The sequence below is a fragment of the Felis catus genome, chromosome E3 (assembly GCF_018350175.1).
Source record: "Felis catus isolate Fca126 chromosome E3, F.catus_Fca126_mat1.0, whole genome shotgun sequence".
In the NCBI taxonomy this organism is placed as follows: Eukaryota; Metazoa; Chordata; class Mammalia; order Carnivora; family Felidae; genus Felis; species Felis catus.
This window is the reverse complement of record NC_058383.1, coordinates 2,419,020-2,432,911: the sequence shown is the minus strand read 5'-3', so window position 1 is coordinate 2,432,911 and position 13,892 is coordinate 2,419,020. Positions and strand designations below refer to the sequence as shown.

Genomic DNA, 13,892 nt, shown 5'->3' with positions numbered 1-13,892 from the left:
TCAGAACAGAGCCCGGTGTGGGGCTCGATCTCATGAACCATGAGATCATGACCTGAGCTGAAATCAAGAATCCAACATTTAACCGACTGAGCCACCCAGGCGCCCCGACTGGGCAACTTTTAGGTACGTTTGGTACAACTGGGGTGTGCGAATCCACTCTTCCAACTCTAGGTAGGTTTTGTGAAATCTAAATACAGCTCAAGTATTTCTCCTTAAAATGTAGCATCAGGCTTGAGATGTGTGATGCGCGTAAAACACACACCAGACTTTGGAGCCTTACCCTACGTCATCAATAACTTGTATATTGATCACACATTGTTATTTTGCACATATTAAATAAAATAAGTTCTTAAAATTTATTCTGGCGGCTCTTTTTTCCGTTTTTAATGAGGTTACGAGAACATTTCAGGTTAGCCGCGTGGCCCGTGTTCGTGGCCTGCGTGCTCTTTGTAAGGTCAGCGGCTCAGCTCTAACGACGGGGACAGAAGCCCAGGACGCTCAGCATCCACGCGCTGCCTGGCACACGCCCGCCACGGGGTTCGGCCGGCAGCCTCTGCCGGGCGGACCACACTCACCACGTGCAGATCGTAGAAGCGAGGCCACACCCCTGCCACGTGGAAAGGGAGTGTTTGTTTCAGAGACCACGTGGGAGTCCTGGGGGCCTTAGCCCCAGCCGAAACAGGAGCACGCGTGCGCACATGCTCCCTTCCAACCCCTCGCCCCTCCCCGGTGGGTGGGCAGCCTCACCCTCAGGGGGTGGAGCTTAGAAGGCTGAATCTAGACCCTTATGTTAGGGGCAAAATGCGGTTCCAAAAACTTTGGGAAGAAGGGAGGTCTGGAGAACGGATTCTCCCCGCTCCCGAACTCTGTGAAGCCCCTTCCAGCTGGGGAAGGAGAGAGGAGAGACGGAGGAGAGGCAAGGGGGCTGGGTGGCCCTGGGCTCCAGGAGCGGCCCTGCAGCCTGCCTCTCAGGGGACACCTGGGGAAACGCAGAATCCAGGGGAACGTGGTAAGTGGAGGGCACGTCTGCTAACAGGGGAGCGGCTGACAAAGGGGCCGGGAGGACAAAGGTCCTGGAAGTTGGGAGGGACGGTGAGCGGGCTACCAAGGAGGACACTCTCTGAGGCCTGGACAGCTCGGGATAACTGGGGCAGGAGGATGAGACTGACCGTGTCCCTCCAGGGGACTGTGACATCAGGCACAGCCGATGACCAGTACCCCCCCCTCCGATGCCAGAAGTCTGTACAACCCCCTAGAACATAACCGCCACGCTAGGCCAGAAGAGGGGCAAAGGGACACTCTGAGCTCTGAGGTTAAATAACCAAGTTTATCTGGAATTAGCCAAGGTGACATTTTCTGCCCTGAGTCAGAGTAGAGGCTCAAAGTAGCAATCAGGTTGAGTTCCAGAAAACCCCTGTTCTGGTTTCGTTTTACCTGAGTCCATGGAGTCAGAAATGCATCGCCCCCCTCCTCAAGCCCCCCTCCCCAAGCCCCCCTCCCCACCTGAGTAGTGTGACCACTTCCTTCCCAGGGTGGCCCCGGAAGTTTCTAGAACGCAGCTGTGTGGCTGAAGGCAGGCGTGGACTGCCCCTGAGGCCTGAAAGCACCCACCTTGAATTGAGACCCTGGCAAAGGGAACAGGACAAAACACTTGGATCTGTGCCAGGAGGCTGGCTTTGCTGCCCTGGGCCAGCTGAGCGCCCAGATAGGAGCTGGCAGCCTGGGAGGGGACGCCGTGTGCGGCTGATGAATGGCCTTGCTGCCCCCAGCCGACAAAACCGAGGCCGGCGGGCAGGGGCAGTGGGCAGCGGCAGGGCTGCTGGCTGGATGGGAGCGGCGGTCACTGGCATCCCAGGTCTGGGCCCAGCGACCCCCTTTCCCACCTACAGCTGCCCAGAGCTGGGGGGGGGGGGGGGGATGAGCCCTGGGCCCACGACGCTCGTCACCCCTGTCTGGTTCTGGAGAAGGGAATCCAGGCGCTAATGAGAACAAATGGCTGCCTGGAGAACTCATTTGCGGCTCCCAGATGAGATCTCCCCTTCACCCACCCCTCCGCGCCCTCCGTTCAGCAGAACCTTCTCTGGGTTTCCTTGTGTGGCGTGAGCGCCACCTGGTGGTTGCAGGTGGGAGTTTCTAGTCGTGTTCCCAGGATTCCAGGGGCCTTGGAAACGGGGCGGCCGCAGCTCCCAGTCAGGTGGAGCTCAGGCATTTAGTCCCCCAAGCATGTATTGAGTGCCCACTGCATGCCACCTATTAGGGGTGTAGAGATGAACAAAATGGTCACGTGCCTGGCTTCACGGAGCCTACACCCTAACGGGGAGGCACAGAACAAGCGTGGAAGTGATGAGATAATCTCATCACGAGTCTGCCTCTGTGAGAATTCTCAGAGTTCAGGAACAGAGCCCAAAATGTTTCTCAGGGCCTTCGGCGGACCTCACCTCGGCCTCATGTCTCAGCCCTCACCTTGACACAGGCCCCGGGGCCCCGACCTCACGGAGCTCCTGCAAGCCCTTAACTGCTGTACCTCCAGGCCTCAGAGCCTTTGTACACGCCGTTCCCTCCGGCTCAGGTGTCCTTTCCACCCGGGAGGATCAGCCCCCACCCCCACCACCACCATAGTATTTACGCACCTCGTGCGGCCCCTTCCACAAGGTGAGAGAGTAGAGAGACCATGAACGCCGGACACGGAGTCGGGAAGAGATTGTCTCCAGCCCTGACTCTGCCACGGTAGGGTTTCGTGGCCATGGGCGTGGCTCCTCACCTTTCTTAGCCTCAGTTTCCTCGTCACTGAAAAATGGGACTTAAGATAGCATGTACCTCCTAGTTGTGACAATTTAATGCTTTAATGGCAGTAAAGCGCTCAGCGCAGCTCCCGGCACAGAGGGAACGCGGTACGTTCGTCTGAGCCGCAGTTGCTGCGACATTATCGTGCCCAGGCCAGAGACCAGCTGCATGTTGTCTGGCTTCCCCGGCAAAGCTCCGAGTGTCTCTGTCGTGTCCTACGAAGAGAAGTTTTTCCCGCTGCCCCGGAATTGTGGTCTGGGGCTCCAAGCTAGAAGCTGCCCCCGGCCAGCAGCGAAAGGGGAAGATGTCTTCTCAGGGCAGAAGCAGCCAAAGGCACCCCCACCGTCTCCCCATCCCCCCACCACCAGCCAGATAAGCAGGAGACAGTGAGGAGGTGGGGGGGGGGCGCGGAAGAAATCGGGACTTGGGGCGGCAGCCGTGGGGGGGGGGAGCGGTCAGGGTCAAGCTAAGAAAGACAGCTGGATTGGTTCCCTCCTCCTGCCTCCCCGCCTCTCCCTCCACGGCTTGGGCTAAGCAGAGAGGGAGGAAGAGGAAGGAGGGAGAGGCAGCTGGTTCCCCCTCCCCGCCTCCCCCCTGGGGCTCTCAGGGCCGGGCTGAGGGGACGAGATGGGCGTGAAACTGGACTTGAGGTGGAAGCTTTAGATTCAACGAAACCGGCCTTTTTATGGCCCCAAAGTGCCGGCGAAAGGACAGAATCTGTCCGAGCCCTAGCAACGGGCAGGAAGCGGAGAACGGAAAGAGCAGGGCTGAGGGAGTGAATCACTAGTGGGGAAAACCAAGCCATTTCCTGTGCATTCCCGACATGGGCCAGAGCGACCATAAACAGCTACGTGTCTCCCCAGGGCCCGGAGCAGGCTGGCGCCCAAGCCTGCGCCACAAGGGGACGGCGTGTCCTCTCCGCCCGGGGTTCCTGCTCCAGAGCGCTCCCCGTGAGGGTCCTGGCCCTGGATGCCCCCCACTCCTACGCTCCCGTCCCTACTCCCGCAGCCCCTGTGCCCATGCTCGCGGCAGATCTTGAAATTCCTAGCACCTTTTGAACAAGGGACCCCCTCGTTTTCATTTTGTACTGGGCCCTGCAAATTATGTAGTCAGTCCTAGGACGGCTCCGGGCTTCCCAAAGTCACAGCTAGCGAATGGAACCCACTGCTCCCCATACACACCTTCTGGGTGTCTCTGAGCCGAGGCAGCTCCCCTGACCTTCTCCTAACCCAGGAAGCAGGCTCTGAGCCCCCCTCCCATTATGCCTCTGTGCTCTGAGAGCCTTGGCCGGTGCAGATGTGCAGACGACCCAGAGAGCAGGAGAGGGCCACCGCGGGACCCTGCCCTTGCCTGTCTGCGGAAGGTGGGGGGAGGATCAGGAAGGCGGTCCCAGAGGGCACAGCGATCTGCGGTAAGTTAGGCAGAATTTCCAGACGGCTGCAGTGGGACTTCTCGAGAAGGCCAAGTGCAAAGGAGGGAGATACCCCACGACGGGAATGAAGTAAATTTCCACGCGCCGGACTAAATTCCTTCCATCCGTTCAGGCACCTAACCTTCGCAACCCTTCAGGCTTGATTATTTTTCATCTCTATTGTATAGATTAGTAAACTGAGGCACAGAGAGATACGTAACTGGTCCAAGAGTCAGCACAGCTGGCAAGCAGCAGAGCGCGGTGCACCCACGATGCACTTTGCACCCTAAGTGTTTTCCGTATTGTATCTCTCACCTTTGCAGTAACTCTACAGCGGCTATTACTACTAGCCGAAGGTTTGGGCGTCTTCAGTCCTTGGCAAGACTGTACTTCCCGGTCCCTTTGTTAGGGCTGACACAGCTAGCTTTGCGTCAGTTTGGGGCTTTCCCAGAGAACTCCAGCCAACAGGAGATCATATACACACAATGTTATATATGGTGCATATATTATATATAATAATCGTGTATATACTGTAGTAACAGATCAAGAGGCTTACATTTATATACATCAAGAGATTTATTTTTTGAAGCTTATTTATTTACTTTGAGAGAGAGAGCAAGTTGGGGAAAGGGCAGAGAGAGAGGGTGAGAAAGAATTCCAGGCAGGCTCCACACTGTCAGCACAGAACCCGACGCGGGGCTTGAACTCACGAACTGTGAGATCATGACCTGAGATCACGTCCGTTGTGGGGCTGGTAAATCGGAACTTTGTGGAGCAGGCCGGCAGGCTGGAGACCCAGGCAGGATTCCCTGCTACACTTGGGAGTCAGAACTCCTTCTTCTCTGAGAAACCTCAGTTTTTGTTCTTAATGCCTTTCAACTGTTTGGTTGAGGCCCACCCACATGAACGAGGGTAACCTTTACTTAAAGTCGACTGATGGTACATGTTAACCACATGGACAGAACACCTTCACAGCACCACCTGGATCCGTGTGTGATTAAATCGCTGAGTACAGATGGCCTCACCAAACTGACACCTCAAACTAACCATGCCAAATCCTGGCCAATAAGCTTGTGTGCAGCTGACATGTTACTTCCAGGCCGTGCATTCCGTCGTCGGTGCAAAACCCTGCAGCGTCCACTCTTTTCTTCTGCTTGGTGACCAGCAGGCTTCACGCTGGTGGCCGCCAGCTCAGCCTGGGTCCTGGAAGGAGTGGACATAAAGGAGATCTTCCCCACAGCCTTTAGTGGACTTGAGACGAGAGTCAGAAATAAATCAATCCTGGGTTTAGGGGAATTTCGTGAGGCTAAACCAAGGGTGAGGAATGTGGGTCCTTCTGCTGCATCGTGCATTTGGGCAGCTCCTGTGAAGTTCCTCGCCGTTTCTTGGGCATCCCCCAGGGGCACCCCCAGATCCTAGCCTGATCTTCAGAGGCGATGTGCAAGTCTCCGTGTATGATGCTACCAAAGATGAAATAACACGTACCAGCCTGTGATATTGAACTTGGGTGAGCACCTGAGGCAGACAGTCACTCCTCTGTCCGCACTGCTTACCTGATTCTCAAAATTGCTGACTCTTGGCTCCCATAAATGTCCTCTGTCTGACGCTTGAGGTCAAGTAAGTCGAACCTGGGTTCAAGGAGGGAAGGGCCTCACCACTTGAGGCCTGGGTTCCACGGCTAACTCTTCGCCAAAAACACGCTGACTCTGGGGGCACCTGGGTGGCTCAGTCAGTTAAGCATCTGACTTCAGTTCAGGACATGATCTCATGGTTCATGAATTCGAACCCTGTGTCAGGCCCTGTGTCTCCCTCTCTCTCCCTCTGTGCCTCAACTGCTTGCACTCTGTCTCTCTTTCTCTCTCAAAAATAAATAAAAACATTAAAAAATAATAGTATTTTTAAAAAATGCTGACTCTGGGTGAAATAGTCAGCAAGACAACTCTCTCTTCCAAACTATGACAGGCAGCATCCTGAAAAATCTTCTTGTCTACTTCCAGAGAAGTGACTAAGCCTATCCTAAAGAAAGGGTTTTCTGTGATGTCCTCAAGGCCCCTAGAGACTGTGAATGCCATTCAACCATCCAGCCATCTATCCATCCATCCATTCATCTGCCAGTCCATCCACCCATCCATCCATTCATACAGCCATCCATCCACCCATCCATCCACCCATCCATCAGCCCATCCGTCCATCCATCCATCCATGCATTCATCTACCCATCCATCCACTCATGTATCCATTCATACACCCATCCATCCATCTATCCGTTTATCCACCCATCCATCCATTCATCCACCCATCCATCCATCCACCCATCCATCCATTCATCTACCCATCCATCCACTCATGTATCCATTCATCCATCCATCCATCTATTCATCCACCCATCCATCCATTGATCCATCCATCCATCCATGCATTCATCTACCCATCCATCCACTCATGTATCCATTCATACACCCATCCATCCATCTATCCGTTCATCCACCCATCCATCCATTCATCCACCCATCCATCCATCCACCCATCCATCCATTCATCTACCCATCCATCCACTCATGTATCCATTCATCCATCCATCCATCTATCTATTCATCCACCCATCCATCCATTGATCCATCCATCCATCCATCCATCCATCCATCCATCTGTTCATCCACCCATCCATCCATTCATCTACCCATCCATCCACTCATGTATCCATTCATACACCCATCCATCCATCTATCCGTTCATACATCATCTATCCATTCATACACCCATCCATCCGTTCACCCATCCACCCATCCATCCATTCTTACATCCATCCATCCATCCACCCACATTCAACCCACCCATCCTTCCTCCCTTGCTTCCGTCCTTCCTTCTTTCCTTCCTTCCACCCATCTACCCAACAAGCAGTGATTGAATTCCTACTATGTGCAGGTGCAGGGCTCCAGCCCTGTATAGACAGACCTTGACTCATAGATGCAGCTGGAGAGACATTCAACATATAATGATACAAGTAATTTAAATATGATAAACTCTCTAAGTGGAAGCATGGGGTGCTAGGAGAGCAGATCATGGGAACCGGGCCTAGTTTGGTGGGGTGTGCAGGGCAAGTTTGGGTTCAGGGAAGGCTTCCCAAGAAAGTGAAGTTTGAGCTTTGTCTGGAAGGGTGAGCACCTGAGAGAGAATTGAGGGTGGGACGGTTTGGGGGGCTGAGGAAGTAACTGGAGGCAAGGCCCTGAGGCGGGAGCAATCTTTCCCCAAAATAGGAGCCAGAGTTGCTAAACTCTCCAGAGTGGTTGGGTTTGTGGGGGGCAGGAGGAGGAAGGAATGAGGGCCCTATTCCTAGGTCCATGAAGGGGGAGACACTTGATGCCGGAAAGGGAGGATAGGGAGGCAGAAAGACAGGGATGAAATTCCAGCTTTGCCACTTCCTCAGTATGTGATTTGGGGTAAGAGAGTGTCAGTGTCATTGCATAGACCATGAATGGAATAATAGTAATAATAATTAACCTTCAGAGATCTTACTTCCTGAAGGTCTTTCTTCTTAGGGCTTTGATATCTCACCTAATCTGCGGTCATTTCAACTTCGTTGCAGAACTGTAGTGCCATGATGGTTCCCACTTTACCGGTGAGGAAAAGAGGGGCACGGTGAGACTAGGAAGTCTGCCCAAGGCCACACAGCCAGTAGAGGATAGAGCCAGGATCGGATCGCAGACAGGCGGGCCTCAGAGCCACGCTCTAAATGAGGCCGTATCGCCGCATGACAGTCGTAGAGGGAGGCATGCGTGAGGTGAGGAAGCAGTAACACACAAGGGGTTCCACGGCCTTGCTTACTTGGTGCCGTAGGCAACAAGTTAAACGAGCTAGACTGTTTACTTAGAAGGACTATGTTTAATTTCTAAAACTTTGGACTTTTCGGAAGACAGCTTCACGGTAATAATACCAAATTGAACTTGACGCATCTAAAAAAAGTAATATCAAGTTTAACATGGCCAGAGAATGAGGCTCGCAAGACACCAGGCCTTCAAAATGTGTTGAAACTTGCCTTCTATTTTGTGGTCAATTTCGAAAATGTTTCTTGCATTTGAACAGCATATGTATTCTGTAATCATTGGGCTCACCACTCAACCCATCTGTAGCAGGTCAAACCCGTTCACTGTCGCTTAAGTTACTGATGGGTGCGTAGCAAGTCACTCCAAATCTTAGCGGCTTAGCACATGCCCTGTGGTCGTGACTCTGCAACCTGGACTCAGCCCAGCAGCTCTGCTGGTCCTTCCCGCGGCCCGGGTTGTCTTGAGCATGTGGCTGGGCTGGGACACTCGGGCAGCTTTTTGCAAATAGCTCTGGCGTCTTCATCTTTTCCCCCAGCCTCTCAGCACAGCAGCCGGCTCCTCAAGGCAGCACAGGGCTCTGAGCACATAAAAACAGAGACTCTCAGGCTTCCTTAGGGCTCAAACCTGAAACTGGCAGAATATCACCTCTGCCACACTCTATTTATCAAAGCATGCTCCACATCCGATCTGGATTCGTGTAAAGAGAAGTGATTCTTTTGGGGGCTACCGATGGAACAGGCTCCCACAACCATGTTTTTCGATTTCTTGAACTGTTCATTACTAGCAGAGGTGTGTTTAACCCCCAGCCCCACCCTTCCCTTTGGAGGGATTCCTCCCTTTCTCCTTGAGGTTGTGTTCATTCTTTTCCTTTAAAGGTTTGAGGCTGTTATTGGGTGCATACAAGTTTAGAATTGTTACACCTTACCAGCGAATTAAACCTTTTATTGTATGAAATGACTCTTCATCACTAGCAATGCTTTTACGCTTAAAATCCACTCTGTTTCCTATTAACATCGATTTGCCCGGGGCGCCTGGGTGGCTCAGTCGTTTAGGCGACTGACTTCGGCTCAGGTCATGACCTCGCAGTTTGTGAGTTCAGGCCCCGCGTCGGGCTCTGTGCTGACCACTCGGAGCCTGGAGCCTGCTTTGGATTCTGTGTCTTCCCCTCTCTCTCCCCCTCCCCTGCTCACGCTCCGTGTCTCTCTGTCTCTCAATAATAAATAAATGTTTAAAAAAAATTAACATAGATTTGCCAGACTTCTTTCGTGGGGTATTTGTCTGGTAAATCTTTCTTCACTCTTTCATCTTTTCTGGGTCATCAGGCATGTCCTTTAGGCTAAAAACAAGCTGGACCTTGTTTTTATATTATCCAGTCTAATTGTCTTTGAACTATTCTAGCCTGTTTACATTTATTTTGATGAGTCGTATATTCGGATGTATTGACACCTTATTCTGGCCCGTTTGTCCTGCTTCCGTTCCTGTGTTTCTCCTTCCTTCGTTCCTCACATTCTTTCGTCTTGGTTGATTTTTGCTTCCTCATTCCATGTTTCCCCTCTGCGAGTGTGGAATTTGTACACCCCACTTCTCTTTCTTTTTGTGTTTACACGAAAAATTGTAGCGTGAATATTTAACTTGACAAAGTTTAACATTAATCAAAGTGTTTATTCTCCTCTCCAGCTTTGAAAGATCTTAGAACTTTGTGATCATCCCCTCCCTGTATATGTGCCTTTGGTATCCGGTATTTTCGTCCTATTTTTTCCCCTTAACTCCACAAGTTAAAATTATTATTGTTATTTGATATAGTCAATGAGAAGAGTGGCCTGTATCTTCAGAAACTGTCCACTCTTTCTTTTTGTATGGCAGACCTTCCTTTTGAGATTCTTTTTCCTTCTTTTTGGCGCATCTAGTCTTTTTTTTTTTTTTTTTTTTGAGACAAAGACAGAGACAGAACACGAGCAGGAGAGAGACAGAGAGAGAGGGAGATACGGAATCCGAAGCAGGCTCCAGGCTCTGAGCTGTCAGCACGGAGCCCGACATGGGGCTCGAACTCACAAATTGCGAGATCATGACCTGAGCTGAAGTCAGCCGTTTAACCGACTGAGCCACCCAGGCGCCCCTCTGTTGTTTTTTTTTTTAATTTTTTTTTTCAACGTTTATTTATTTTTGGGACAGAGAGAGACAGAGCATGAACGGGGGAGGGGCAGAGAGAGAGGGAGACACAGAATCAGAAACAGGCTCCAGGCTCCGAGCCATCAGCCCAGAGCCTGATGCGGGGCTCGAACTCACGGACCGCAAGATCGTGACCTGGCTGAAGTCGGACGCTTAACCGACTGCACCACCCAGGCGCCCCCCTCTGTTTTTTTTTTTTTTTTTTAATGAATGTCTATTTACTTGGAGAGCGAGCATGAGTGGGGGAGGGGCAGAGAGAGAGAGAGAATCCCAAGGAGGCTCCGCGCAGAGCCCAACGTGGGGCTCAATCCCACAAACTGTGAGATCATGACCTGACCTGAAATCAAGAGTCGGATGTTTAACCAACTGAGCCATCCAGGCCCCCCTCAAATTTCCTTTTCCCATGAGGACACCAGTCATGGGGTCGCAGCCCAGCCTAATGACCTTGTAACTTAATTACCTTTTAAAAATCTTATGCCCCAATAGAGTCACATTCTGAGGTCCTGGGGGTTAAGAGTACAACATATGAATTTTGGAGGAGGAGGCACAATTCAGCCCATAATTAAGGTAATCATCTATTTTTCTTTGTTTGAAATGCCCCCACATCCTCCATTTTCTTGAGCTGTATTTTTACTGGGTTTGCCGTTTTAAGTTAATGGTTATATCTCCTCGATGCTTTTAAGATATGAATTCCAATCTAGCTTCCTCTTTTGTCCTTCAGGTATCAGCTCTCAATTTTTGTGGTTGCTTTGCAGATGACACAAGCTAGTGTAGGCAAAGTGCTCAGAATAGTGTCAGTGTGGTAAGTATCCTATAAACAGTAGCTGTTAGAGTTTTTCCTTTGGCTGCCTTTAAGATCCTCTCTTTGTCTGTGATGTCCTGCAAGGTCACTATGGTGTCTCTCAGTCTAGATTTCATTTCTCAAGCTAAGTATTTCGTGTCGTTTGCCAGCTTAAAATTCTAAGCCGTGATTACTTAAGATACTGCTCCTTCTTCTTTCTCTCTAGTCCCCTGTGGCACTCTGGCTAAATATGTATGTTCAGTAGGTATTTCCGGCCTCTTGTCTTCTGTATTTTTGTGTTGGATTGAAGGCGATGTTTTCAGATCTGTATTCAGTTTACTCTCTTGATCCGTGTCTTACTGTGCTACGTAACACATCTATCATGTTTCTGTTTCAATTACAGTTTTCATTTTTAGTTGTGTTATTTGGTTCTTGTTCACACCTCCCCATTTTCTATATTCTCTTGTTCCTTACTAATACTTTCAATAGCCTCTCTTCTTTCTTTAGAGATATTAAGAATATTTACTCTATGATCTGCATTTGACAAGGCCAATATCTATTCCACATTTTTTAGTGTGATTCTGCTATCTGTGGTTTGGGCTGGCTTTCACTCATGATGCCTTATCTTTTTGCGTGTTCATGGGTGGTTGAAAAAAATGTACACTCACTTCCCTCGGAACTTAACCTGTTGATAAATGATTGACATCCATACTGTTGACTTACCAGCTCTTTCGCTGAATGTATAGTCCTTTTGGGTGCAAGGTTTATGCAGGTGTCCTGTATCAGACTCTCTACCTTTAATAATCTTTCAGCTTCAACTCCTGCGGCCAGGAAAATCGAACGTCTGCTCCATGAGGAAAATCGAACGTCTCCTCCACAACATCCAACACAGCAGATGTTGTTAGGGAAGCTGGTGGCTTCACCGCTAATCAGCTTAACTCTGAATTTTTGTTTCCACTTTGATTTTGGCCCCTGAGGTTTCATACTCAGCTCAGTGACTCAAAAAAGAAAAAAAAAAAAAGTTTTGAGGGCACCTGGGTGGCTCAGTCGGTTAAGCATCCACCTCTTGGTTTCAGCTCACGTTATGATCTCACAGTCACGAGATCTAGTCCCATGTTGGGCTCCACGCTAAACATGGAGCCTGCTTGGGATTCTCTCCCTCCCCCTCTGTGCCTCCCTCCCCCTCTTCTCTCTCTGAAAATAAAGAAATAAACATTTCAAAAACGGTTTTGACTAGTTAATAAGGCATTTTTAACTGTTGCTGCGGAAGGGTCGGTCTACCATACCGTCAGAAAAAGAAATCTCTTCGATTACTTCTCTCTTCCATATGTTTTCCCTGTCCTTCCAGAATCTTAGCACTCCCAGGTAAGTCTCCCGTTCTTCCTCTCGTGATTTTCATCTCTTTGTACTTTTCCTCTGACTTTTGAGATACTTCTTTCGTTTTATCTTCCAGTTCCCTTGTCTTGCTTTCAGAAGTTCTCAATGGTTACCATAATCATTTGTTGATATTGTGCAATGCCGTTTTATACCATGAACAGTTCTCCTAAGATGAGATGATGGTGATGATGGTGGTGGCGGTGATGGTGGTGATGATGTGAAGTTTTCATCTATTTACCATTAATTGAGATGTTCTGTTTCTTCTCTCTGGTACCTGGATCCTTTTCAGCCTCTTCAGACTTCCTTCTTCCTACTCAGAGCTCTTTGGCTTTCAAGGAAAGCTCTTTGGGTCTCTTTTGTAGTGATGAAAGATGAGGTAACGGGCAAACCTTTGCCCCTGTGATGAGCACAGAGAGGAAGCTGCCACGTTTCAGCAGTTCTAGTGGTTGGCAAGCCCCCATTCTCAGACACGGGCAATCTCCCCGCCCCCTTGCCCATGCATTTATCCCGCATTCTCCCCAGGCTAGAGAAGCCCGCACAGGGGACTGCATTCTTGGGACCCAAGAGGACTTTATTCCTTTTGGGAACCGCAGAGTTCTGGACCTTATCCCAGGCCTTGGAGCTGCTGAGCCCCTCACTCCCACCGGGCTGGAAAATGAGTCCTGTGGCTATTCTCTTTTCTAGAGATTCCAGAAGAGCTCACCACTCCGCATATGCATTCCAGGCCCTGCCATTGGACCCTCCCTCCTGGCTGCCCCCGAGCTCAGGAGGTGGAATCGAACATAAGTTAGGAGGGGCATTCAGGCCACCTCTCCCACCCCTCTACCAATTTTTAAACACGTGGTGGCCATCTGTTCACAAATTTGGGCCTTGCTTATTCTCTTTGGGAGCTATATGTTATTTCATCTCTAAGGCTGTACCTATATTTAAGGTTTTGCATTTTAATATCGTACAGTACCTTGTCCTTACGGACTATTCATCATCACGCCAGTATTATTATTCTAAATTTGTAGTACTTGATTCCCCAAGCTCCATGATAATAACCATAATGTTGGAAATTACCGAATGCCCACTATGTATTAGGGCCTTATGTGTGTTAACTTGTTTAACATTTATCAGAGCCCTATTTTTTCCTGATATTACAGATCAAGAAAGTAAGTCTCAGAGAGGTTAAGTGAGTTGATCAAGGTCACACAGCTAGTAGGTGGTAGAGTCCAGCTTTCATCCACTTCATATTGTGCATGGGGAATATACTGGGCCAGGTTTCCAACCCGGCTTCTGTAAATTACTGTGCTTCCCCTGACACGCGACATTAACTCCCTGGGATCCAGGGATCACAGTCGTCTCTGCCTTGCCTCCCTCCCAGCAGTGTTCACAGGACAAATGAGAAGGCCGTGTATGTGGAAGCACTTCAAAAACCATAACATGTCATACATATGTAGGGGATAATTAAGAGATTGTTCTTAAGCACACAGATCAGCTTGTTTACTTCAAGCACGTGAACCCTATGGCACATCTAAAGGATATGTCCAGAAACCTTGTCAAA

The 13,892-nt window shown here is 50.1% G+C and overlaps 1 long non-coding RNA gene across 1 annotated transcript; it reads left to right on the top strand.

The window, feature by feature from the left end:
• Positions 1-726: 726 nt before the first annotated feature.
• LOC123382630 lies at positions 727-12,092 on the top strand. The gene is made up of 4 exons (XR_006591279.1): positions 727-1,009; positions 10,675-10,755; positions 10,910-10,990; positions 11,782-12,092. It is a non-coding gene; the product is annotated as an uncharacterized LOC123382630 (long non-coding RNA).
• The last annotated feature ends 1,800 nt before the right edge of the window (positions 12,093-13,892 follow it).